The sequence below is a fragment of the Macrotis lagotis genome, chromosome 6 (assembly GCF_037893015.1).
Source record: "Macrotis lagotis isolate mMagLag1 chromosome 6, bilby.v1.9.chrom.fasta, whole genome shotgun sequence".
Taxonomy (NCBI): domain Eukaryota; kingdom Metazoa; phylum Chordata; class Mammalia; order Peramelemorphia; family Peramelidae; genus Macrotis; species Macrotis lagotis.
In genome coordinates this window covers 4,238,587-4,265,158 of record NC_133663.1, presented here as the reverse complement: position 1 = coordinate 4,265,158, position 26,572 = coordinate 4,238,587, and the positions used below count along the sequence as shown (strand labels likewise).

Genomic DNA, 26,572 nt, shown 5'->3' with positions numbered 1-26,572 from the left:
TTGGTCTTGAGGTTCCTTTGTTAAGTGATGGATTTGGGGGGACAGTCTTTTGAGTCCATTCAGAAGTCCTACATTGGCCCACCATTCCCCAGGCAATGGGCACCCACATTTCTTTCAGTTCCAAACTAGTGTGGAGCAAAACAATTAAACCAGGAACAACCTTCACAATCATTGTTAATAATAATGATAGTAGCTGACACTCACATATCACCCACTTTTTGCCAGCCACTGGGGACACCTACTTAACAAGCATTACTCTCATTTGATCTTCACAACGCTGGGAGTTAGAAGTCATTGTTATCCTCATTTTACAGATGAGGGAACTGAGGTAATAGAGGTTAAGTGACTTGCCCAGAGCCATGTAGCTAGAAAGTGTCTGAAAATGGATTTGAACTCATGTCTACTTGGTTCCCAAGACCAACTCTCTCTCTACTGCACCACTGTGCTCACTAGAAAAGAGTGAACACCACCACTGAAGAATATCAAACTCTGGGGAACTGAAAATTCAGGAACAACCCTAGAATACAAGGAACTAAATAAGCTTCTTGGCCACCACCAGAGAGGCAGGAAATAGGGCCCCAGGCCACTGCCACCACTAGCTGTCCAGGCTCCACTGTTTTTGGAGGTGGTTTTGCCTTTATTGAGGAGGGAGGGGTTCAGAGGGGTGGGGGTGGGGGTGAGATGACTTGGGCTTATCCTTTATTTTATATTGCATCTATTTTATATCACAGGTTCTATTGTCCCTCTTAGGATGTAACACTTCTTTTGTGTCTATGACTGGACCATATAAACAGTAGGTGCTTACTGCTTGTTGAATCAAATCAAATCAAGACTGAGCCTGTCTTGCCCCTGGGGATCTTCTCCAAGGTCATACCTATTCATTTCAATTCCATTTGTAATTAAAGAGCCCCTTTGTCCCTAGTCCTCCCCCAAGAGTGCCAAGGGACCAGGCCCTTGGGGCTCTGAGGCCAGGAATCTGCAATGACCAGTGATGTGGTGAAGCAGCCAGGCCCACCAGCCCCAGCAGCATCAAAACAACTAGAATGAAACCAGGAACAAAAGTCAAACAGAGAATGCTAGGGCTGCTACAGAGGCCTCTGGCTCACAGTCCATGGCAAATGAGGACAGTCACAGAAATGTGTCAAACCAGGTAAGGGTGAAACTAGGAAGCCAAATGAATAGACTTGGCATCTACCTCAGTTCATGCTAATTGTGACCTCCTCCAAGCTCCAAATCTTAAAAACTATTTTTTTCATTTCAATTAAGTATTTTTTTTTCCTTCTCCCCTTCCCCCAATGTGGGAAAAGTCAAAGAGAAGTCAAACCCTTGTAACAAATAGGCTACGTCTTCCTAAGACCTCAGTTTCCTGACATTGCTACTTCTTGGTCCTCATCCTGCCAGCTCTAGAGATGATGTGTTGTCTCCTCTCGGAGTCTCAGTTCTTTTGCCACCTTTCTTCCCACTTCCCTGTCTCCCCCGAACATCATCCAGATCATGCCAACTCCCTGGGGACATCCACCAACCTGGAACACCTCTCCTCACCCACCACTTGGCCTTCTTCCTTCTAGGGTCTGGAATTCTCATCCTTGGGGAAAGAGCCTGACACGACACTGCTGCAGAAAAGTAGCTCAGCATGGGGAAAATGTGAACTTCATGAGAGCACCAAATATGGACCTGGCCTGAAGGGTCCCCCAAAGAGCCATCTGAGGTCTGGTCCATCAACATCTGCTCTGGAGACATTAAATGCTTCCTGGAACATGCTCCCAACCAAACCCTAGGATCCTCACAGTGCAGAGGAGCCTCCTCAGACCTGGAGAAGATGGTGACATGGCCAAGGTCTCAGAGGTGACAAGAAGAAGATCTAGGAGTAGAAGCCAGAATCATAGGATGGGAGCATGCACAAACATTCATTTAAGTTCCTACTGTGGGAGTCAGAAAGATCTTCAGAAAGAGCTCATTTGATCGACACATCCCACCTGGGGGTAGGCGTTATTATTATTATCTCCATTTTACACTTGAGGAAACTGAGGGAGACAGAAGTTGAATGACTTGTCTATACAACTTGTAAATGCCTAAGGCAATAACTGAACTTGAGTCTTCCCAACTTCAGGACTACCAGCCACCTGATAAATTTGGAGCTGAAAGGATCTTCAATCAAAAAGGCAGGCAGCTGAGAACTCCACTCTCCTGGATATCAGAAGGCTGAATCACATTCCTTCCTGACCCTCACTACTCCCATACTCTGAATCTGGAGATCGTTTATTCAGAGACCACTTCAAGAGAGATCAGCAAGGAGAAACTGAGGGGGGGGATGAAATTAAGCTTAGTCTCCTTTTTAAGCAGAGAAAGAAAAATATTCATGAAACATAATGGAAATAAAAAACTACACCCTTCCTATTCTCTGCAAGTCAAAAGGGGTCTTGGAACTCATGCCCACAGAGCTCCAATTCATCATTGAGGGGGTTTCTCGATGTTGGCCTCCAAGAATGGATAAACGATTCCTTCCAAGCACATTTGGCATCCACACCTCCCCTCCAGAGGGCTCCTCACCCTGATACCTTCTTTATCCACACTGAGGCTGAGTTTGTGGGAACATAATCTGCGCCAACCACATCCTAGTGCTCAGATTACTCACTCAGTCATTACCACACCATCTTTACATTCTTGGCAAGAGGCCTGACTCCTTTAAAGCTACAACCCTCCATAGCAGCCTTGATGTCACATGTCCAAATCTATTTAAATTGTCAATCACAAAAATAAATCAAATCATCGTGATGCCGATCACCAAAGTTACTTCTATATGCCACAAAGGCTGTGGGGCATCATAGACAAAACTAGTCTTGGGAGACAACAAAGACCTAAAAAAAGCCAAGAGGTTTTAACCCTAAAAAACACAAAATTTAAAAAAAAATACAAAACAGAGACTGAAGATCATGAAGAGCCAGAGATATTAACCCTCAGAAAAAAGTAGGATGATAAGGAGTCTTATCAAAAGAATGGACTGTTGGACACCACCCCATAGTGGGTAGACAGAGATCTTGGGATACCAGCCTCAAGCTGCTGTTGGAGAGGACCAAAATAGAGGTATGGAGAGAGGAATTCATTGTAGGATGCTCCAGGACTATAGAGGCAGATGAAACCTTCAGGAAATATTGGTCTAAGGAAGAGACCCCCTTTGATCTGCCCTCAGTGCATATAATCCTGAACAGAGCTCTCATCAATCAACAGATCATTTATTGAGTTCCTAACAAGTATCAAGCAGCATTCTAATAAGGGGAACATCTAAAAAAGGTCATTGATCAAAGGACTAAGAGGTAGAAGGGACCTCAGGTCACCCAATTTAACCCCTTCAGCTTATTTCTAAGAGTTTCCAAGATACTCCACATTTCTTTGCTAATATATTGCTATATCTCCTCCAAGGGGTTATGCAGGACAGAGAATGTAACATCCCTTTGGAGAGGTCAGTCAGTCCAGAAGCATTTGTTAAGCACCCACTAGGTACCAGAATTACAATGACAGGCACCAGTGAGGGAGCCAATACATACATAATAATCCTTAGACAAAGACTTCTGAACCAGGCAATAATGATGGAGGCAGAAACAGGAAATGCCAAGAACATCTGAGAAGGCACAGACAAGACTCATGTTATAGGACCAGGCTTCCCTGGACCCTCAAGGATAGGTGGGCTGAATATTAAGTTGAGAGGACTTCCAGAAACATCTAGTTCAGATGAGACAGATTTAGTGACTTGCTCTGAGTCATGGAGTTGGTGGCCAAAATGGGGTTGGCTTTTATTCTGCCTTCCTCCTACTCTATGATGAACCAGAGAAAAATCTTGGCCAATTCTTGAGCATAACTGGATGAACAGACAGGCAGCCCTAGGATACTTATGCCCCAAGGGCTTCCTTCACAACACTGGGGAGGGACAGAAAGTCTCATACAGTTACCCACCTCTACCCTCCTAGGGTAGCTAGCTTTAGCAATCTGACAGCAGATGACCTTTGAATATCCAAACTGGCTTAGCCATCACTACCACTGATGACATCAGAGCTTTCCTTAAACTCAAAGAATTCAACAAAGGGATTCTTATAGTGGCCTGGTTTTTTTCAAATAAAACTCTTTCCAGCACGATCCTGCCCGCTGGACTACCTCTGACCTATTGATTCTACTAATCTACTAGTCTGTGGGAGCAAGGCCAGAAGGACCTTGCCAATGATGAAGAACAGGGAATTTTCAAAGGGCATTTCCTAATAGGATTCATAGGGGTGTTTGTGTGTGTGTGTGTGTGTGTGTGTGTGTGTGTGTGTGTGTGCAGATCAGAAAACTATACCAGGTCTGAGGGGCTTTTTTGTTGGGGGGGGGAGAGAGAGAGAGAGAGAGAGAGAGAGAGAGAGAGAGAGAGAGAGAGAGAGAGAGAGTGTGTGTGTGTGTGTGTGTGTGTGTGTGTTTTAAATTATAAAGAACTGGGCCTGGAAAGCAGGGACATTTTCAAAGAAGAAAGCCATTAGCCCACATAAAAATAAAGACAGTGGAATATTGATAGTGGCAATTTAGGAAAGTTGGCAAAGTCTGTTGCTCAGTCTTAGAGGAAATCGAGTCCACATGGTATATTACCAGAAGACAAAATGGCCTCAGGGTGGAAACAGATGGTGACTAGAATCCCTGCCCCATGCTTAGCAGTCCAGGGAATTCTGAAAAGAAGAGAGAAAAAGAGAAAGTAGTTTCCTCAGGTTGTCCCCCATCCTTCCCACTACCTGTAGCCAGGCAAATTGTCTTTCCCTCCCCCTTCTGTCCTTCTCAGATTCACACGCTGCCCTAGATCTCTTTTCACAATTATCATCTGTGGGTAGAGGTCCCCTCTTAGAAACAGGCTAATTTTGGATCAAGAGGTTTATTAACAATTACAAAACTTGGGGCAGCTAGGTGGTAGGGGCAGCTAGGTGGCACAGTGGATAGAGCATTGGCCTTGGAGTCAGGAGTACCTGAGTTCAAATACAGCCTCAGACACTTAATAATTACCTAGCTGTGTGGCCTTGGCCAAGCCACTTAATCCCATTGCCTTGCAAAAAAAAAAAAACCCTAAAAAAAAAACAATTACAAAACTGACCCTTTGTCTCAGAGAGCCTGGAGACCAGACCAAATGCTTCTGGATATCTCTATATTCCACAGAGAGGACTATGGGAATGAAGATTGATTTAAGAGTTGATAGATTGAGTTTGTCACACTCTGTGTCACCTTGGATAGAAATTAAGGTCAACATCTATTAAAAAAATAGAGGGAGATGACGGGGCACTGGGCATCTCTTCAACTAAAGAGGCCTGGCCCAAGACCATATTCTCCTGGAAAGGGCTACAATGTTTTTGTTTATGTAACACCCCCCCAAAGCCCAAATACTTGACAATCCATTAGCATCATTTCCCTTCTTCCCACATATACATGCAGACTATTATTTTTATTCTTTTTCAAGCTTTATTGTGACCTAGTAGCTCATGCTCCAGCTTGGATCCCATACCACCAGGTAGCAATGGTGATCTCAAATCACCAATTCAATGCTGGGAATTGGGGGGAGAAGAGTCTGAGGATCACACAAATGGTATCCCCTCCCACATGAGACAAAGGGGTGTGTTTACTCTTTGAAGTAGGCTCTGTAGACATGAAGACAAGCTGACAATACAACCATTAGAAGAGACAGAATAAAACCTGACAAGGCTGGATGTTAGACCTGCCACAAGGAGATCTGCCTTCTTTCAAGAGTGATGAGATAGAATTAAGATACCTGAAGTTGACAGAGCAGTTAAAATTTGTTCAAAACCCTTTGGTCAATGGCCTCAGTCTATCTTCATTTCCATCCTCCCCATGAACAGGAAGCACAGAGTCCCAGGTCGCAGCCAGACCATCCTTGCCCCATCCCAGCTTATTTTGTTTTTAATAACATCCTTCACATTTATTCCTCAACAATAATTCCTAGTAAATATCATTTCATTAGGCTCAGTCCATGGTGCTGAACTGACTGTTGCCCAGATTCTATCAGTCAACAACTTCACTTGCTCACTCTCAGTTTCATGTCATTCACAGATTTACTAGACAAGCCAATGATGACGGCAAGTCATGGACAAGACGAAACAGCTACCATCACCATCATCCCCAGCAAAACAACAACAAAATCCACCAGACAGATCAGGAGCTCTGGGGTGATTAATTAGCTCTGAGCTCCTTAGCCTAAAGTCTGAAGTTAGATTTCAGGAGATTTGTGAACTTAGGTGGGGGGAAAAAACCACATCTTTAATAATATATCTTTACTATGCTGCCTATTTTCTTTTATACATTCAGAAGCATTATAGAGATTTATGGCTATCACCAGCCATCCAACGTGGAGTCACAACATTAAAAACAACTTGCCTTCAGGGTTGGGGTCAAAGGGAAGAGACCATGAAGAAGAGTCACAGGCTAAGTGATAGAAATGGAAGTCTTTTAGGGAGATTCCAGATTCCAGTACACCCTAGATCCACAACAGCCTGGATCTTTAAATGTCTGAGCTTGGTCATGCTGTTAATGCTGCCAAAATAGGGCCATAACCAGTGGTCAGGAAGCCATAACACCCAAACACTAGGTGAGGAAGGAATTCTTTTATAATGAAGGCAAAGACCTGACCTACAGACTTCATGTACCCTTCAGGATTCATCTTAATTTTTGAAGAGTTCAACAAACTCAAGTCGTACTTCCAAATAAACTTAATATTACATGGACTATTTATTCCAAGCTCAAATTGGTCTGATCAGCCACAGTCAGACATGCTGTACCTTGACCTCAATACAATGATGTCATTTTGGTCTTGAGAATGAAGAACTTCACCACCCAACCACTAAACCACGTCTTTCAGCTCTGATACAAATCAAACAATTTCCAGCATGGGGAAGGAACCCAAGGCTCTGAAATCATGATGCATAGGGGATGTGTAGAGAGAAAGAAGTGAGAGCCTCTCTATGACTAAATCCCTAAGTCCTAGGGAATCCCTTGAGTCATAGAGAGCTTAAGCAACTTGTCCAAAGTAGAACATTAGAGCCCCTATTTGAGCTGAGGTTGTCCTGATTCTCAACCCACTGCCCCACACTGTCTCTGGGGATAGTATGCCTCTCACAGATGCTCCTAATCTGGAAGCCATATATTAACAGTAAGAGATTTTCCTTGACAAAGAGATCCATAAATGACCAGCCTTTAATAAAGTAATAAACCTGCATCTAACACTTGAGAGATGAAAAAGGCAGTATAGGCACTAAGTAGAAAGCTATATCTTGCTGGAAATTAGGGGGGAAACCTAAAATACAGGAGACATTGAAATTACTAGGATTGCAGAAATGTTAAAATCAATTTGCTAACATTTTCTGGTTATGAATTATCTATTTTACTAGGATGAGAAAGTCACCAACAAATACAGGACCGTTGACACCTGCCCAAGCCATGTACTCCCAGTGTCACTCAAATATCTCATCTCACTTAATCTGCCATATCTGAAGACATACCATGGCTCCCAGACAAATAATCCTCCTGAGAATCTTTCTTTGTCCTTTTAAAATTTTACTCTGGATTCAAAAGGGATTTCAAATGGATTAAAAGGGCAGAAGGCTGAGAGTGGGTGTGGGGTCCTGGATACATAGGTTCCCCTGCCTAACGTTCACATTTGAGATGATCCACAGGAAACCATAACCCCTACAGTTCCTCCCCCCACCCCCAAAGAGCCAGAGGGATCCCTAAAGGCTGAAGCCAGGAGCAAAACCATTCTTTCAGGCAGAAAAAAAATTGTCTCCTATATCCCAGAAGAAGACTCTGGAAGCTTTCTGCTCACCGACCTCCACCCTCATTGGTGCTATTTCTCTGCTAGAAGATGACACCAATTTCAAAATCATAAAAGGTTGCTGATTTATCCCTCCCTGAAACCAATAGCAAGAAAGGAATAAACCTTCCTTCTAATCTTCCGTGTGTGTGTGTGTGTGTGTGTGTGCCCATACACACCAGATGGCGTGCAGCCGCAGGTGGGAGGGAGATAATAAACCCAGAAAAGAGTGTAATATTAGGATAGGAAATGGCTGACCTTCAAATACACACATGTCAGCTGCCAGCTAATTGATGGGGAGGGAGCAGAGGGAGAGTTGCCTTGGATGGAGGCACCTGTGCATCTCTGCTCAAGCATGACAGAGGGAGACTGCAGCCAGACGCTGCTGGGCTGCTTTGGAACTGGTCCTCTGACCCTTGCTTGTGGCTACAGTCAGGGCCCAGAAGTTAATGAAGTCAGTGGCATCCTCTAGGAAACAGCCTCAAAACAGGATGCCGCCATATTCTGAACCCATTATGCTTTCAAATGAAAAACTAACAAAAATTCCCTTCCTTTTATATTTCCTAACAGGTTTATTTACATGCTCAGTAGAAAAATCTTTTAACAGAGGTATTGGGTCACCTCCTAGACAGGCTTCATGATAAATATGTCAAAGAAAGATCACAAAAAATATTTGCACCTTATTCATGTATGAAATAAGAAAAATGTCTAATCACTAGAATCACTCAAAGGAGTCTAGGCTGTCTCTGGGGGCAACTGGTTCTCCTTAAATAATACTGTAACTATTCTCTCTAAGTGAAAGAATTAGTGGACATTGGCCATGGTAACTATTGAATAAAATCACAAAAAGAAAAGGGACTTTTTAATGGAAAGGAAATTACTGATCATCAAAGTAGAAGTCACTTCTGAATCTTGCACCCATAAATATGGGTCTCAAATTTCAGCTTGCACCTACATATTTAACACATATGTTAGTTATATACTAGAACCAAACATATATGGTTGCGGGTATAAACATACATATAGAAACATCTACATCTGAGGGTCCACAGGAGTTTGTATACACCTACAATTCAGCTACTGAATTAAAGCAGAACTTAATTAAAGTTAGAAGGAATTAAAAGGAGAATTTGCTTTTAAAGGTATACTGGGTATCTTCTGAACCAACCCAAACTAACCTATTTGACCAAGTCATTGCTGCTGATAAAAGGGACAGAGATGGAGGAAAGGATATTGACACTGATTACAACCATTTCAATGTGAATCAATGGTACTAAGGAGTTTAAATAAAGAGGCTAAAGCTGTTTTACTCAGCCAACTTTTGTCTTAGTTACCAAATGACAGCAAAGGGCAATAACTGTCTACAGAATATAAACTCATTGCAAATTCTTCTGGAGAAGGTTCTTGAAATGTTATGCACAGCATCATCTCATATAACCAAGAGAAGCAGCAGAGTGTCAACACAGTTTAATGAAACCTTGGAGAGACACCTAACTGAGCAAAGTTATCACAAGGACTTTTAAGGTGAAACTCGAAGGACAAAAGACAGATGAAGCAGCGAAGATATACTTCAAGATTTAAAACAAACTAATAATAACACTAACAATGATGATGATGATGATGATATTTATCCTTCATTTTTGATGAAGACCAAAACATCAGGGAGATGATGCCATGACAAGCACTTGAATTGGAGTGGAGTGAGGAGGGGGCTGTGCTAAGTCACCAGTCTCACTTTCTTCTCTAGGGCCATCTGTGTCCTGTGACCAGGTAGGAATCAGAACTGGACATGGCCGTGGATGAGAGGCAATCCATCTTCATCATCAAGAATAGAGTCACCCCAAACAGAGTCAAACATTATATTCTGGGATAAGCTTATATAAGAGGACTGAAACAAAGATGGGAAAAGCAGTTGGGATGAATGAAGAGAAGGTCTAACCATCCTGGAGGTGACACCACTGTGAGGCTATAGAGTAGCAGAGTACCAAAGTTATATAGAGAAAGAAGAAAATGTCAAGCTTTACAACAACCAAAAAAGTGTGACCAAAAGATCAACAACTAGTCTTCTCCTTTTTCTCCATCTCCATCTCCTCATCTCCTTGTCTTCTACTCCTCCTCTTCTCCTCCCCCCCTCCCTTCATCCTTACACAATTGCCTCAGTGATGTGGAGAACACAAGATCTCTTTGGTTTATTATTCATTGACTCCAAAATATCCACTGACTCAGCAGAATAGAAACAACCTAAAAGGCTGTCCCCTTTATTACTATTTTTTTATTTTTATTCTTTTTGCAAGGAAATGGGGTTAAGTGACATGTCCAAGGTCATACAGCAAGGTAATTATTAGAGTCTGAGGCTGGATTTGAACTTGGGTCCTCCTGACTCTAAGGCTAGTGGTCATTGTGCCACTTAGCTGCCCCCCTAAGGCTGTCCCCTTTAACAAGGTCTCTTTTGCACAATTCCATGAAGCCTCTAACTACAGGTACCTCTTTGGAATGTCCCAATAATTAGTATCAGGTGACACATAACACAGGAGCCATGTGCTCTCCAAAGGTTTTCACTAGTGAGTCACAGAGAAGATCCAGCTTGGACTTCAAGTAGAAGAGGCTTTTGCTTTGGGTGGTGAGGCCCTCTAAGCGCTATTAGGGGATCATCAAAATATCATAGAAGCCACTCAGGAAGCCCATAGCTACTCAAAAGAGAGCTTTATTTAACTAGCTGCTCAGGAACATCTCGTGGATGAAGAATGCCTGTGGTCCACTCTTGGATTTTGACTCTGCCTGGAGCATCATAGTCCAAGGGGTAGAAATTGCAATGAATGAAAGAATGAGAAAAGCAGACCATTCCAGTGGGTGGCCTGAGAGCCCAAAAGGGATCAAGTCTCTTCTCCTCTCCCCAACCAAGGACCATTGCCCAGTAACCACCAGATGTTAGACTCTCCCTCCCATCTGGATGTTGACCAGTTCATGGCCCAGACTGCCAGAAGCAACTCAGAGCCCAATTTCCCTCATCCTTCATTGGGCTTCCCTTTCCCTTCCCCATAGTCACTGATCAGTGAGCCACTTATATAGCTTGGAGGGGCATCAACAATAATTCTTCCACTAAGATGGTGGGTCCCCTTGGGCATTGCTGCCTGTGCTACTCCTATATGATAAGACTTCCTAGAAGTTTGCCAGCATCCTGACCATGCCACTTATGAATTTGGAGGTTTTCCCCTCTGCCCTGTGGCTGAACGTTTCCATAAGGTGTTGTCTCCCTCAGTTAGAGAAGCAGGCACTTGACCAGAGGGGCTGCCCTGCTTTTTCCTTGCTGTGCCCAGCTCTCAGCCCCAGCTTGGCACAAAAAAGAGACCTCTCAGGGGTGCTTTGGATGGAAAAGCCCCAACTGTCCTTGGAGTGTAAAGGCAGGGCAAGAAGTCACATACTTTTCTTAATAAACTGCAGCTGGGGCAACTAAGTGGCACAGTGGCTAGTGCACCAGCCCTACAATCAGGAGTACCTGAGTTCAAATCCGGCCTCAGACACTTAATGATTACCTAGCTGTGTGGCCTTGGGCAAGCCACTTAACCCCAATGCCTTGCCAAACAACTTAAATAAAAAAAAAACAAATAAATAAATAAACTGCAGCTGTATTGTGATCTTCCCATCAGAAGAGAGAATGCCCATCAATCTATCGGCAAGCACCAACCAGGGCCCTGCTCTGTTCAGGCATCATCCATGTGGGAGGCCTCGGGGCTACTGGCATTTCCCTAGCATCCAGCCCAGTGCTGTGTCCACAGTGGGCTCTTCTCAACAGTGTTTTGGATGCTCCTGGGGGGAACTTGGATCACTGTGGGCTTGCTGCTCACTCTCTAATGTTTCAGTAATTATAGTGACAGTCCTATCTATGTCCTATGGGTAGCAGGCAGCATGGCCCCTTGGTCCCAGTGATCCTTCCTTCCTGAACCTGGCCTGTTGGCTGGGTCCACCTCCAAGAACCATGACCTCCCCCCCCCCCAACTACTGTCAGTCCAACTGAGGGTCAGTCCTCTGTTGCTGCTGCTATCTTGGCTCAATCTCTATAGCATATCCACCCAAAGGTCAAAGGGGAGAAATGGTCCAAGACCAGTCACTTGCCAAGTCTTGTTGAGGCAAGCCTCCCCAACATTTTCCCCAAATTTTCCCTTTCCAATGAAGCCTATATAGAGTTGTCAAATTTATTTCTGACAAAATAGAGCCAACCATGTGTCTCTCATCTAAACTCTTAAGAGATTGCCTCCAGGACAAAATTACAAAACCCACAGCCTTACATTCCCTTCCCTTTTTACCTTATTTTATGTTATTTCCCTTCACATATCTTCCATTCTAGGCAAATTGGCCTCTACAATCCCCAGTTCTTTTTTTTCCTACATGAACTCTCATATATCCATGATGAATTTCCATTTGGCAAGTTTACAGTCGAGTTTTTTGAACCCAGGCATAGGATTTTAAATTTATCCCTATTAAATTTCATCTTGTAAGATTTGGCACATCAGCTTCATCTGATGAGATCTTTTCAGTTCCCAATTCTATCATCTACCATGATTTTCATGCCCTTTCCAGTTTCATCAAATTCACAGATTTGATAGAGATGCTAACTATGGCATCATCTGAATGCACAGGGACAAGGGCTCCTTCTTAGGGGATGAAGCAGCCCTTTCAGTTTCATTGCCAGCTCCTCACCCTTGCCCATCTTCTTTACACATCCTTCTTTCATCTGAATTGGTCAGTGAGTTCCTTTTTTAGAAACTGGCCCTCTTCTTCATTAGAATCATTTATAGTTCTGAAATGAATATTTCATTTCTCTTGAGTCACATTATCTCCCAAAGAATCTTAGAGCATAGCAACCTGCCGATTTTTTCTCTAAGACTTTAAAATCTGCTCTCTAAATTTCATGCCAGACGCTCCCCAGATAGCTCTCTTTACTGTTCTCCAACATCCAAGACTGATAACTCAAAGGTTCCTATCTTTCTCCTATGCTTATCAATATCTCCTTATTCAGTCAAATGAAGACCCTAATAGTGGTCTTCATCAACACTTCCTCCACTTTCGTAATGATGAAATTATTAGGAAAGGAAAAGCAGAGGATTAGTTGCCCTATCAGAGCAAAATCCCTAATGGATGCTCAGTGGGTTATTAATATTTCCCAATGCGCCAGTATCAATGTGACCCTCTAATTATGTTTCCTGAGCTTATCATTCAGGCCCTCCTTCTGGCTGGGAGGCTTTAGCTTACTCTTGCCATTATACTGCTTCTGTTTCTCCATCCACCCAGATGTTTTGTATCATGTCCCAACCCTTATGGATGAGGTATGTTTTTTTTTTTCCTTTTCTTTTTTTGAACTAGATATGGAGTTCCAGTTGAAGATAATCCTATGATCAATGAAAATTAGCTTCTCTTCAGCAATATATAATTTAAGGGATTTGCTGAAAAACAGAGAGTTAACTTTTCCCAAAGTCACCCAGTAAGCTTTGGTGGGCATGGAGGAGGGGAAGGAATCATATCATACTGTACCACACTTTTTACCTAATTTATTATTTTAAAAATGTCTAACTTTATATAACTAAGTGCCAGTCATGGGTGGCATTTCATCCTGCTATGGTGCCACCAAATGAAACAATACTGACATGGGTCCTGCATAAAGAACACAAGAGGCCAGAAGAGATGACATGATGCTGCCCCTCTTCCTGACCATCTCTCTGACAACTCACTGTGCATCCATCAATCAGAAGCTATTGAGTCTTTACAGAACACAATGGTAAAGGAAGCTTCACCACAAATGCCTCACAGACATCTCACTTGATCACTGCACTGTCTGTCCCAGCCCCGTCTTGTTGTGATTGCCATTCAGCACAGAGATGTCTGCCATCACCAGATGTCAAGCCTGGGCAGGATCTTGGCATGATGCTGACAAACAGAACCATCAACGGAGCCAGGCTGAGCTCTGCCTCTGGCTCCCAATGGGGATGACAGGTAGGAGCATCTTGAAGGGTATACTCTTCATCATACAGGGATGGCAGAGTCTGATGAGCCTGGAATGAATGGCCCTTGGCAGGGCTCCAGTCTGTAATACCCGAGCAAAGGCAGAGCCCACCTGTTCCTAGTAGCTGCCTGAGGAGCGAGACACTGGACAGACAGCCCAGAGGTCTGAGGCACCTTGGCTCTCCCTCTCACCCCATGACAGTGCAGGAAGCAAGGAGCAGATTCAATCCTAAGCCTTGCTCCTTCCATCTCTGAAGTAAATCTATAAAACAAGACCCCCCCCCCAGTAAAACAGGCGATACAGTGGAGGCAATGCCCCAGGCAACGCCCAGCTCAGAATTGACCTTCCAAACCCTTCCTTCCTAGAGCTTTGGGACTCCAAGCCCCCCACCATTCCACAGCCCCACCAGCTCTCTAAGAGGTTTTAGGGAACTGCCAGTCTTGCAGTCTATTTTCTTCCCAGCTAAGCTGCCCAGGTTCCTTCATGAGGGGCTGCTGCTCAGTCGTTGCAGTTGTGACTACTCTTCATGAGCCCATTTGGAGTTGGCTTGGCAAAGAAACTGGAACAGTTTGTCATTTCCTTCTCCAGGCTCATTTTACAGATGAGGAAACTGAGGCAAATAGGGTTCAGCGACTCTCCCAAGGTCACACAGCCAATAAGTGTCTGAGGCTGGATTTAAACTCAGGGTGAGGAGTCTTCCTGACTCTATTCATTGGACTACCTAGCTACCCTCCTTAACAAGCCGGTCCCCTATATCTAAGGACAGGGCAGCGGGTGGGGAGCATGGAAAGAACAATAGTGACAGCGGCAAGAGGATGCATCTACACTGGTGAAAACCTCCACACGCCCCCCCCCCCCAACAGACAAGCCTATCATCAGTAAGCCCTGGGGTAGAAGGGACATCTGGGGTCAAATTCAGGCTCTGCTTCTTCCTTCCTGTGTGACTGCGAGGAAGGCACTTCACCTCTCCAGGCCTCAGTTTGCTCAGCTGTAAAAGGGAAGGGTTAGATTAACTAACCTTGAAGGTCCCCTTTGGCTCTGAACCTTCAGGCCACAGTAGGCTGCCAAATCCCAAAATCATAAGAGGAGTAGAATGGAAGCTCCCTGACAGCAGGGACTGTGTTTCTTTTGCCTTTTCTTCCCCAGCACCAAATATCATGACTGTCCCATTGTAGGTGCTAATAAATAATATTTTTTGCTTTTTTAAAATTTATTTAAAGGGCAATGGGGTTAAGTGATGTCCAAATTCACACAGCTAGGTGATTATTAAGTGTTTGAGGCCACATTTGAACTCGGGTCCTCCTGACTCTAGGGCCAGTGCTCTATCCACTGTGCCACCAAGGTGTCCCCTAAGTGCTAATAAATGAAGGCTAATGTGTAGGAGGATGGTTCTTTGGTAGGGGGAGGAGGAAGGAAAAACAGGAAAGAGGTAAATGATGGAAAAACCAAAGACATCAGCAAAATCATATGTAAAAATGTAAAACTTGGGTGGAGGATGCTCACTGAATTCCACTGAGTTGAATAAGGAACAGGAGAGGTCCAGGAGAATGAACTGGGCTGCCCCAAGTCACCCAGTAGGAAGACAAGGGCCTGCAGGTCACGTAGCCTGGGCCAGCCTCCGCTGCTGCTCTGACAGAGGCCCTGTCTGCAGCCCACTCTTCAAACAAAGGGGTTGCTATAGAAAGTTGGGGAGTTTCTGTCTCCACCTTGGATGAGGTCATTTCCATCCCAAGTCAAACAAACAAGGGAGGCATTTCTGAAACCATAGAACTCAAGAACCAAAACATAGCTATCTTTGGTTTTAAAAAAAAAATCATCATGCCTTACTGTATGTGGTCAAACTAAGGAAGGGCTTTTTCTTGGCCTGAGCCCAGAGGCTGACACACACTTTGAAGCTACAGCCCATTTTCCCCCTGCTCATGGCTAGCACAAAGTGATGCAAACTTTCCAGTAAGCTAACCAAACACTCTAAGACAGTAGCCCTGTGCTATCTGCAAATGGAGGGCAAATGGGGACAAAGGAGATGTGGACAGCCTGGGTCCCACCAGGGGTTGTGACATTCCCATTGTTTGCATCACTCTGGGACCAGGTAGAGACCAGAAACAAAAGCTTCAGCCCCCAGACACAAGACAAGGGTTGGATCATGGCTCTCCCTTCCTCAGGTCAAAGACACCGCAGACTTGGAGAGACAGAGAGCCGGTAGCAATATCAGATGAAATATACTGGCTGCTTCCTGAGAGAGAGCAGTCTTCCTACAGAGGGATGTAAGGCAGGTCCTGGTATCCCCTCAACCTTCTGCCTCAAGATTACACAGCATGGGAACCCCCATTCCCTGCAATCTCTATGGATGAAAGCACCAGTGGCCCCTACGCAAAAGTAGAATCCAATTGATCTATCCCAGTCTGATCAACGACACAACCAAAGTCATCTAGATCATGGGGGTGCTCAGTGGAAGATGCAAAGAGGGAAAAGAAGTAGTTCCTCCCCTCAAGGAGGTTCTCTTCTCTCAGGAGATCAACACATACACATAGAAACAGGCTTCAACTCTGTACAGGGTCCCAGGTCCTTCCACTGCATGCCTAGAAACCCTTGGGTGCACTGGCACTTCCAGGGGGAACTCCTAGGTCCATGGGCTGGGCACCCTTGTGGAGCTGAGGATCACTTAGGTTAGTGACTGGGAGTAATCCAACCATTCCAAACCAGGGAACACCAGTTCTCTCTGGGACAGAGGGGGAACCCAAGGAGCTCCCTGGGTCTGGTGGTGTCCATCCTGGGGAACCCTGGCTGCCTGTGCCCGTCCCCAGCACCACCTCCTCCCCAGCCATTGTGGGGGGGACACAGAGGAGTGAGTTTACAGTGTCTCTCCCTGAAGAAAACTGGGAAGAAAGCCAGACCGGAAGCCTTTTGCTTTTAACTCTCAAACACTCAGTTCCAGGAGGGTTTCGACCTAAGGGTTTCTCACCCTTCACGAAACCAACTTTGAAAAGGCTTGGACGTCAAGTCACCCCATTAAGGTCCATCCTGGAGTGCTCCCAGGTCCAGGCCTATGCTGAGGAGGCAGGTTTGGATACTCCTGAGTCAGCATGTTCCCCAATTGGGGGGGGCAGTGGACAAGTCTCACACACACACACACACACACACACACACACACACACACACACACGAGTGAGGGGGGAAAAGGAGTGGGAGAGGAACAGACAAGGCTGGCCAAAGACCTCCCTTATCATCCAGGGTCACAGAGGCCTCGGAAGAACAGAACATTCAGATTCAAAAGACACCAGAAACAGGTCAGAGATGGCAGGTGGAAAATGAAGACCAGTGCCCACTTTATGAATTTAGGAAGGGGTCTGAGGAAGAGTGCAGACCAGGGGCCAGGCCCCAGTGCAGCAGCCACAGCCTTGAGGAGATGATGCACAAGGGGCCAGCACAAGGGTATCCACCGATCCCCCCAGAATCTACCAAGATGCAGCACATAAAAAAATAAATGCAGTCAGGCTAGACCCCCCCCACTCCCTCCCCCAGAAGTTTCCCTTTGGGCTTTGGAGACCCCATTCACAGAGTCAGGCTTTCCCACAGTCGATTAATGTGATGGTCAATCTGGCACACATTAAGTAATTGGAGGGGCGGGGGGGGGGGGGGCAATGTTAAGCAACTCAGACTCAAATGCTCTTTCTTCCCACCTTCTCTCCTTCTTTGCTTTCCTTCCTATATTTCTCCCTTTTTTCCTTCTTTCCTCCTTCCCTTTCTTTCACTTTTCCTTCTTCCTTTCCTTCCTTCCCTCCTTTTTCCTTCTTTCCCACCTTCTTTCTTCTCTTCTTTCCTCCTCCTTTCCTCCCTTGTCTCCATTCTTTGCTTTCCTGTCTTCTTTCTCCCTTCACTCTCTCCTTCCTTCCTTCTCCCTTTTCTTTCTTCTTTCCTTCCTTCCTTCTCTCCCTCTTTTATTACTATTCTCCAAGTAGTCTGAAAAGAAAAGGGTAGGGGAGTCCTGAGGACCAAAAAGAACTCCTCCCCACCTCCTTAAACTTGCCATTGCAGCAGAGTATTGGGGTCACAGGCTGCTGCAGCTTGGCTCCCTTGTAGAGCCCCCACACACTGCAGCCTCTGTGCTCTGCCTCGGGCCACATTCCTGAAATGCCATCTGCTCCCTGGGCGGATGATAGGAATGTGCTCCTGGCTGGGAGAGCCGTCTACATCCATCCTTCAACTACTCGGATAAAGGACAAGATTTAGAGAGCAGGTAACGTATCCTCAGGACCAGAGAGGAGAGGGCGCCAGGCAGCCAGATGTGAGGGTGGGTCTAGGTCACAGAAGCATCAGAGGTCGTCAACGGGAAGGGAGGCCAGGTCCCAGCCTCCATGTTCTGCCCTCTTTTTGTCAGACTGTACAGGTCTTCAGTTGGGAAAAGATGCAAAGGCAGGTCCCCATTCTTACTAAGAAGCAGCTCTCCTAGAAGGTGCAGCCTAAGCCAGCCCAACCATGGAAATGGCCTTAGGGTCATGGACCAGGCCAGACCGACAGACTCTGAATTCCCTCTAGGAGGGAGGGTCCTGGTTCCTTCATTACACACTTCATTTTCCTGAAAGGACAGTTACAGCCACCTCTTTCATGCTCCCATGAAGCACAAATTCTTGGATACAGAACCCCAACTTCCCTGAATCACAGACACTCAGAGAGCCGGGAGGGACCTGAGGAGCCAAGTCATCACCAGCACTGTTTGAAACAGCAGACCCTGTTCAGCAGAGCCTCCCCCTACACACACAGGTGGGCCTGCAGCCTCTGCCTGCTGAGTTCTGGCAAAGGGGGTCCTGCCATCTCCCACAGCAGCCTCCTCCATTTCAAACCAGTTCTAAGGATCACCAAGCTCCCCTGTTTATTTGACATGAAACTTGAGGCAGGGTCTCGGTCTCTCTCTCTCTCTCTCTCTCTCTCTCTCTCTCTCTCTCTCTCTCTCTCTCTCTCTCTGCTCTTTGCTTGTAGCTGCTCAGCTTCCTGGGGATGGCCCTACTGGTGGCAGGCACCATTCCTTCAACAGAACAGAGGGAGTATTTTCACTGGTGAGGTGAAGGAACCCAGACTCAGGCTAAAGATCTGCCTATTGTCTCAGATGGATGGAGCTGGCCTAGAAACCAGGAAGACCCGAGTTTAAATTTCCCCATCCTAACTCTGCCCCCCGCCCCTGCCCTTTAGCATTTTAATAGAGGACCTTGGGCAAGTCACCTAACCCTATCACCCTCAGTTTTCTCATCTGTCAAACGGGGATAACAAGAGCACTTACCTCCCAAGGTTATGAGGATAAAAAATAACATTGTAAAGCCTTTGCAAAACTAAAAGTACTGAACAAAAGCTAGCACTTGATCATTCAGCCACACTGCTTCTTTTCTCCAATTTCTAGCCCCCTTCCAGCCCTCATCCCCACTGGCCTGAGCTAGCACATTTGCCTCCTGCAGCAGAGCCGACAAGTCCCGGCTCACTGCCGGTGTTCCACGATGTCGAGTCCCTGCTGTTTCCATGATACCTTTTCATTATGTGACTTGGGCTTTGATTTGACTTATTGGAATTCTGGAACTGCCCAAGATCTCCTTCCCCACAGTGAAGAGTGCAGAGGAATAAAAATGGCTCCACACAGAATTCACAGGCACACGCACAACTCTGTCCATTGCTGTATGGGGAAGTGAAGACTGGCTGTGGGGCTGTCGTGGCAGATGAAGCAGTATTTCCCAGGCAGTCTCCCAAGAAGGGCTAAAACATCCACACACACTCAAACACACTCACACTCACACGTACTCATACTCGTAGGCATGTGCAGACACACTCCAGTGTCCTTACAGTTGTCTGTTCCTCAGTAGAACTCAATTCCGGCAATTGGAGCACATTCTCTTGAACCTTGCTTTTGGCTTTCACCATGAATAACTTCCCAGATAAGCTGCCAATTTAGACCCTGGAGTGTCCAATGGAAGGCTTTCCCCAGGTCCCTTCTTAGCTACATGTGGATGGCCTCAGCTCCTTCACTTGATAATCTCAGAGACCTCAAAGCATCAATTCAGAGACAGGGCTGGCAGATAGCACCTTGCTCCTCATCGGTCTCCATCTTGTAAACCCTAGAAAGGAAGGAGGATCTCAAATTTGTCAGGAATGGGGATTTTTCTCTACCTGAAAAACCATTTTTGGAGTCACTCCACCCTAATCCAGACTCAGATCTAGAGACTTCTGAGAGCATCTCACATTCATCTCCATGTAGCTATAAAAAATTCCTTTCAATAAATCTTTTTGTCACATGACTTTCATTTTCCTAGAGAGAGTGTAGTGGAACCACATGGATGCCAACTGAAGGAATTGAAATAAATAGGTAAACTCAGCAAGTTTCTTCATTTTCAAATTTCTCAATTCAAGAAGCTTTCATTGCAACTGCTACAATGAGGGGATCTAATTTACCTCTTCTGACTAGTCTCTCTCTCTCTCTCCTCATGCATTCTATATACCACCATCAGTTACCAATACCAAATGGATATCTCTGACCAGGTCACTCCTCTTCTCAGAAACCCCCCCCATGGCTCCCACTCAAGTCCACATTCCTTACCTTGGCATTCCATGGCTCCTAATTGCATCAGTGCTATCTCAACAACAAACAGCACTAACTTAAAGGCAAGGGCACCTGTTGAGTCCCTTTCTGGACTCCCTCAATCTTTTCCCAGGTGAGCGTTGGAGGGGTGGGAGACAAGGAAGACAAAGATGACAAGTTCTTCAAGATCCCCAAGTACCCCATTTATTGAACCAAATACAAGTGCTTAAATATCTTTCCCAGTCTCTAATCTACTCCCACTTCCATGGCACTCAGTAAGACAAGGCTCTGGTGCTCAAGGACACCTGGTGAAGAGAGTTTTCAGTGCTCCCACACACAACCATGCCTAACAGGCACCATATTGATTTTTGTCAAGGTGCCTGCAGCTCCACATCACAGAACAACATATTACTGAGGACTGAAGTGCAAATGTTTTTAAAAATTCCTTCCTAAGCTTCAGTTAGAAGAATTAAGTGATGGACTGAATGAATCCCTGAAACCTTAAGAGAGAAAAGGTGAAGATACTGACGTCACTGAAAAATCTTCAATGAATGCAAACTCTAGAAATTATATCTAATAAGGAAACATGATAAAAAAATTACTTTTATTTCAAATGATTTTGAAAAGAAAATGGACCAATGGTAAAATTCTGAAAAACTTTTTTTTGAGTTTGACTGAATCCAACTAGGAAGTCAGTCAAATTAACCAGTTTTTATTAAGCACCAATTCTGCTTTGCTGAGGATTTAAAAAAAATAAAAAAAAATAATTACAATAAAGTCCCTGTTCTCAAAGAGCCTACAGTCTAATGAGAGAGATAACATGCAAACAACTTTGTACAAGCGAGATACAAACAGAATGAAATGGTCAGTCATCCCAAATAGACTAATTCAAAAGAGCCATTATCTATGAATAAATAAATGCATTCTACATCATATTTGGCAGAAAGTAGAAAAAAAATTTTGAGGACTTTACCCAGCAGAATACACAGAGAATAATGTCATAATAAAAGTCATCAGAGACAAGAAGAAACCATCAAGGGAGATCCTGAAGACAGCCACCAAATTCCATCATGTGAAATGCCTTTTAAGAGAATCATTGAAGGCCTATGGGAAGGCACTGAAAGAATACACATTTCTTTGGTACATACAAGAGAAGAATTTGAATGCTTTGGTGTCCAAAAACCACTTGGAAAAGTCTAGGTAAATAATCCAAAAACATAAGTTTAATGCAAAGTGTAGATTCCCTTATTTACAAATGAAAGGCAAATAAATAGAAAAAGAGAGAGATAGATAAATAGATGGTTGATAGATGGATGCATGAATTATGAGATACAGAGATTCAAAGCAGCCCAGAATACAAGCCACTCAGTATCGATCAAAAGAAGTTAATGCTAAGGTTAAGGGAATTAAATCAGAGGCAAAGGAGGAGAATGTCAGATATTTCTGGTTTATATAATTAAAACAATTTTAACTCAATGAAAATGCAGGTTAATTTAAACAAAAAACTGTGTGTGTGTGTGTGTGTGTGTGTGTGTGTGTGTGTGTGTACACAACATCAATCCAGCTCTATCAAAAGAAGTGAATGAAAACTCCAGCTTTTCTGTAAATCTGGAAAGTGGTTGGTCGAGAGAAGATCCATAATTATTAGGTCAAATGCATCATTCATAGTCTCCTATCAGAAATCAGGTTGATGTCATCTTTCTTAAGAGAAGGGCTCACAATGTCCAAAGAGCAATAAAAATGTTCATACCCTTTGAGACCCAGCATTTCCAATTCTAGGCTTATATCCAGAGGAAATCATAAAAAATGGGAAAAATCCCACATGTTCCAAAATATTCACAGCAGTTCTTTTTGGAGTGGCAAAGATTTGGAATTTGAGGGGATGCCCTTCTATTGGGGAATGGCTGAACAAGTTGTGGTATATGAATGTTATGGAACTATTGTTCCATAAGAAACCATGAGTGGTCCAACTCTAGAGAAGCATGGAATGCGTTTCCAGGATCTGATGCTGAGCAAAGGGAGCAGAACCAAGAGAACAATGTCCACATCATCAACAACATTGTAAGCTGATCAGCCTTGATAGAAGCGGAGAACTAGGACAACTGTATTAGACTGGCTATGGACAATGCTATCCCCATCCAGAGGAAGGAAAACAAAACAAAACAAAACAAACAAAAATCCCTTCAGAATCTGATGTATTTCTTTCCTATCTCATGATTTTCTCTCTTTTCCCTTAATCCTAATTCCTCATACCAAAAATGACTAATCTGTAAACATGTTTAACAGACATGTGAAAGTACAATGTTCACCTGACCACCACTGAGGGGAGGCGGGTGGGAAAGGAGGGTGGAAGAAAATGACATAACTTAAAAACATGCATATGGATGAATGATGAAAAAGTTTCAGAACATGTATCTGGAAAAATAAAATATCAATTCAAAAAAAAAAGAGAAGGGCTCACAGCACTTAACTTAAAAATAAAAATATTATCCAAAGATTAAATGTACCAATTGTATCTTTATGTGATTTATATAGATTATAATTTTGGATATAATGAGAATGAGATGCATGCATACAGATTATATGTATATATGTATGATACATATTTACATATGTATTTCTGTGCATATCTATATAAAAAAAAATTCCCCACTTGTCAAATGCTAGTAAAATGTAAGCTTCTTGAAGACAGGCACTGTGTCATTTCTAAGCTATGTTACCCAGCAACTTCTAGAGCACCCTGTAGAGGGTAAACAATTCATAGACATTTGTGGAATTCAATCAAGATAAGGGGGTGTGCTGGGTCAAGTTTATGTGAAAGGTCTTGCAAACCTTAAAAATGTTATCAATGACAGTGGTGGCTGTCTTTGGTCCTATTATGGGTCGACTTGCTCCCTCTGCTGCCAAACCAAGAATGGAAGTCACAGAGCCCTGGATCAAGGACTTTGCAGAATGTGAAGCATCTTCTATGTCTTCGGAGATTTATATCCCTTGGATTGCTCAGTCTCCTTCCTCAGCAAATACATTTCAATATTGAATCCTATTACCCACAAAACATCCCCTGAAAGATAGGTAGGACACAAATTAGTAACAATGGGAAAGATAGAATGAACAGTCATCAGGTGCAGATGAGAAGTACAACAAGGGCTCAACATGGCTACTCCTGGTCAGATCTTGCCCCATTTTAAAAGAGAGGTAAAGAATTGGGCGGGATGAGGGATATAAAATGTCCTGGGAAGGAAAAAAAAATCATGAAGGTAGACAGACATCAGTTTGGGAAAGAATGACTTAATGGAGTCCTCCAGTCATAGACTCATTTTCCTCCCAGAAAATTTTTAAACTTCACTCATGTTTTCATAAATTTTCATATATGTTCCAAGTGGGCAGCAGAGGGGATTTAAACAGCTACTTATGGCTGGTTGAGCAGCTCAGCTCTGTTAAGTTAAGGAAGCATTTCTCAGAGCCCAAAGAGAACTCAGCAGCCAGTGAGTCCAACTCTCCACTTTAGAAAGAAAGAAAGAAAGTGAGACCCGGAGAAGCCAGAAACACATAGCTGAATGGAAACCCTTCAGAAAGCAGCCTTCACCTGGGGTTCAGGGAGCTCAGAATTGACTTGCCCAAAGTCATTCAAATACTAAGGCCAGAACTAGGATCCACCTGTGAACCAAGACTGATTACCTTTTTCTCCACTGCCCATTTCTTTTTTTAAATTTTAATTGGGCATATTTTTAAATTTTTTATAATTATATATATATATATATGTTTATTTTTATATTTTATGTTTTTTATAATTTTATATATTTTTAATTGGGCATATTTTTAATTTCAGTTTAATTTTTTCCAATTGCATGTAAAGATAGTTTGCAACATTCATTTACTACAAGATTTTGAGTTCTCCCTCCCTTCCCTTTTCCCCTCCCTATAATACTGAGTAATCTCTGATTTCACCTCCCATTTCTTTCTAAAGATCCCCTTCCCCTCGTCCCTAAACCCGGCTAGTTACCTTGGATGGAAGGGTCATAGGTTTTGAACCAGAAAAGTCCTTGAAGTTATCAAGGCTAACTCTCATTTTGTAGATGAGGAAACTGAGGCACAGGGAGGTGCAGTAATTTGCCAAGAGTTACATAACTATTAAATATCTGAGACAGGATTTGAATTCAGGGTCCTGATTCCCAGGTTCAGGCCCCTACTCACCCTGCTATTAAAAAAAAAAACACAGTTCTGCAAAATCAAGAGAATTCCAAAGTATTTCATGGCATATATGACATTCTGTGCACAAGGACCCTACCACCACCACACACACACACACACACACACACACACACACAGAATCGCCACCTCTTCAACAAAAGGAGGGTTTTCCTACCTCTTCTCCAAGGCCAAGCTCAGACAACCCCAATTTCACACTTTTCGGCTCCTTTCATTGTTCTCTCAGGCCACACTGCTAGAGTCATCTCTTCTAATGTGAAGAAAGACCTTAGCTGACAGGTGAATCCAACTGATGTCAATGGCAAGCATTCTGCAGAGGTTCCAAGGACTTAAGCTAATGACAAGAGACAGTGATTCAAGGGCAGGGCTGTGCCACAAAGAATCGCAGAATGGAAGCTCTCTCAGGAACCTTGCAGATTCAGCCCCCTCACTGCACATGGCTTGGATAACTAACTTGTCCAAAGTCACAGCCATCCACAAAGCCCTGAGACCCACAGGATCTGATAACCTCAATAGGACCCCCAGGCTGACCCAACAAATTCTGCTCTGAACGGCTCCCCCAGCAGCCACCCGGGGTGTGTGTGTGTGTGTGTGTGTGTGTGTGTGTGTGTGTGTGTGTGTGTGTGTGTGTGTTGGGGGGGGTAATGGTATTATCTGAGGATGATTAATGGGAATTTGGTCAGATCAGGGTGGTATGATAAGGAAAACACTACCAGGGAAGTCCAAGGGCTTGGGTTCAAATCTGTACTCAGACAATTCTTATATGACTTTTCTGAATTTCTGCTGCTCTTTTGAAAAATATAAAACTGGAGTTGGGTGGCATTCCATCTCAAACAATGATCTAGGATCCATTCAAGTTTAGGACAAACCTATATACTAGTAAATTGGCTTCAAATTTGGCTGGGGTGAGGAGGGACAAGCTAATGAGAATTACACCAATACCACCAGAAAGGCAATATAAACAAGCTGTTTTGTTTTGTCAGAATGTACTGTTTATTGCAAAAGGTCAGAAAGACTTAAGTTTGAATCTTGCCTTAGATACTTACTACTGCTTAAACCCTAACATCTTTATGCCTCAGTTTCTCCTTATGTAAAATAGGGCAGATAATAGCCCCACCTAGGAGGGGGGTTGTAAAGATTGGATGAGATAACACAGGAAAATTACTTTGAAGCCTTAAAGGGAATAGATATGCAAGTGATGACTGATCATGATGTGACTGGCACTGCCCTAAACAATGGGGGGGGGGGATATATGCACAGAACTGACACTCCCCTGGACCTGCTCCCATTCTGAAAAGAGACAGTATAGACACAAATTACAATGAGAGCTTCTGGAAGCCAGGACCAGTCTTAGTTTTCTATTCATATCCCCAGCGCATAAGGCCACACACATGCTCCACACGTGGTAAACTTGATAAATGCTTCATTCATTCCTTCACTCAGTGTCTGCAGGGTCATAAAGGATCTTCAGCTACAGAAAGCATGAGAGAACATTCCTCTCTTCATGTTGTGCCCAAGATGGCAAGGAGGCCCACCATATCCTGGGGCTAGGAAGCCTGGACTCAAATGAGAGCACCATTTTTGAGCATGGGGAAGTTAGATGGAAATGGGAATGAACTGTTCAGCATTCTTCTTCCTTGAAATCATGATCAGGTAAGATATAAAAAGATGAAAATCACCATCATCACAAAGCTGGAAAATGAAAATTCTAGAAATGATGATGATTAAGGGAAAAAAAGTCTGCCACAAATTAAATCTTGGTGAGCAATTGAGATCCCATCATCCCTGTCTCAGGGTAATATTGTTTTCCTGTCCTTGTCTGCCTGCTGCGTTTGGAAGCCACAAAGCTAATTAGCTTATTTAAAATCCTCTTGCTCCTCTAACAGACCATCTCTACTAAATGTCATAAGGCAGAAGCAAATGTTGGGCTTTTCAGGGACAAACAGATCACACAGGACGTGTTTCTGATGCAAAA

At 43.9% G+C, this 26,572-nt stretch overlaps 1 protein-coding gene across 3 annotated transcripts in view; it reads right to left on the bottom strand.

Moving 5' to 3' along the window:
- The window catches only part of MB21D2 (Mab-21 domain containing 2), a 106,182-nt gene that overhangs the window by 52,667 nt on the left and 26,943 nt on the right, over positions 1 to 26,572 (bottom strand). The window contains exon 1 of one of the 3 annotated variants that reach the window (XM_074190630.1): positions 4,615 to 17,427. The exons of the other annotated variants lie outside the window; for them this stretch is intronic. The gene's annotated coding sequence lies outside the window, so the exon portion shown is untranslated. Of the gene's footprint in view, positions 1 to 4,614; positions 17,428 to 26,572 lie in introns of those variants that run through there. 3 annotated transcript variants of the gene reach the window in all.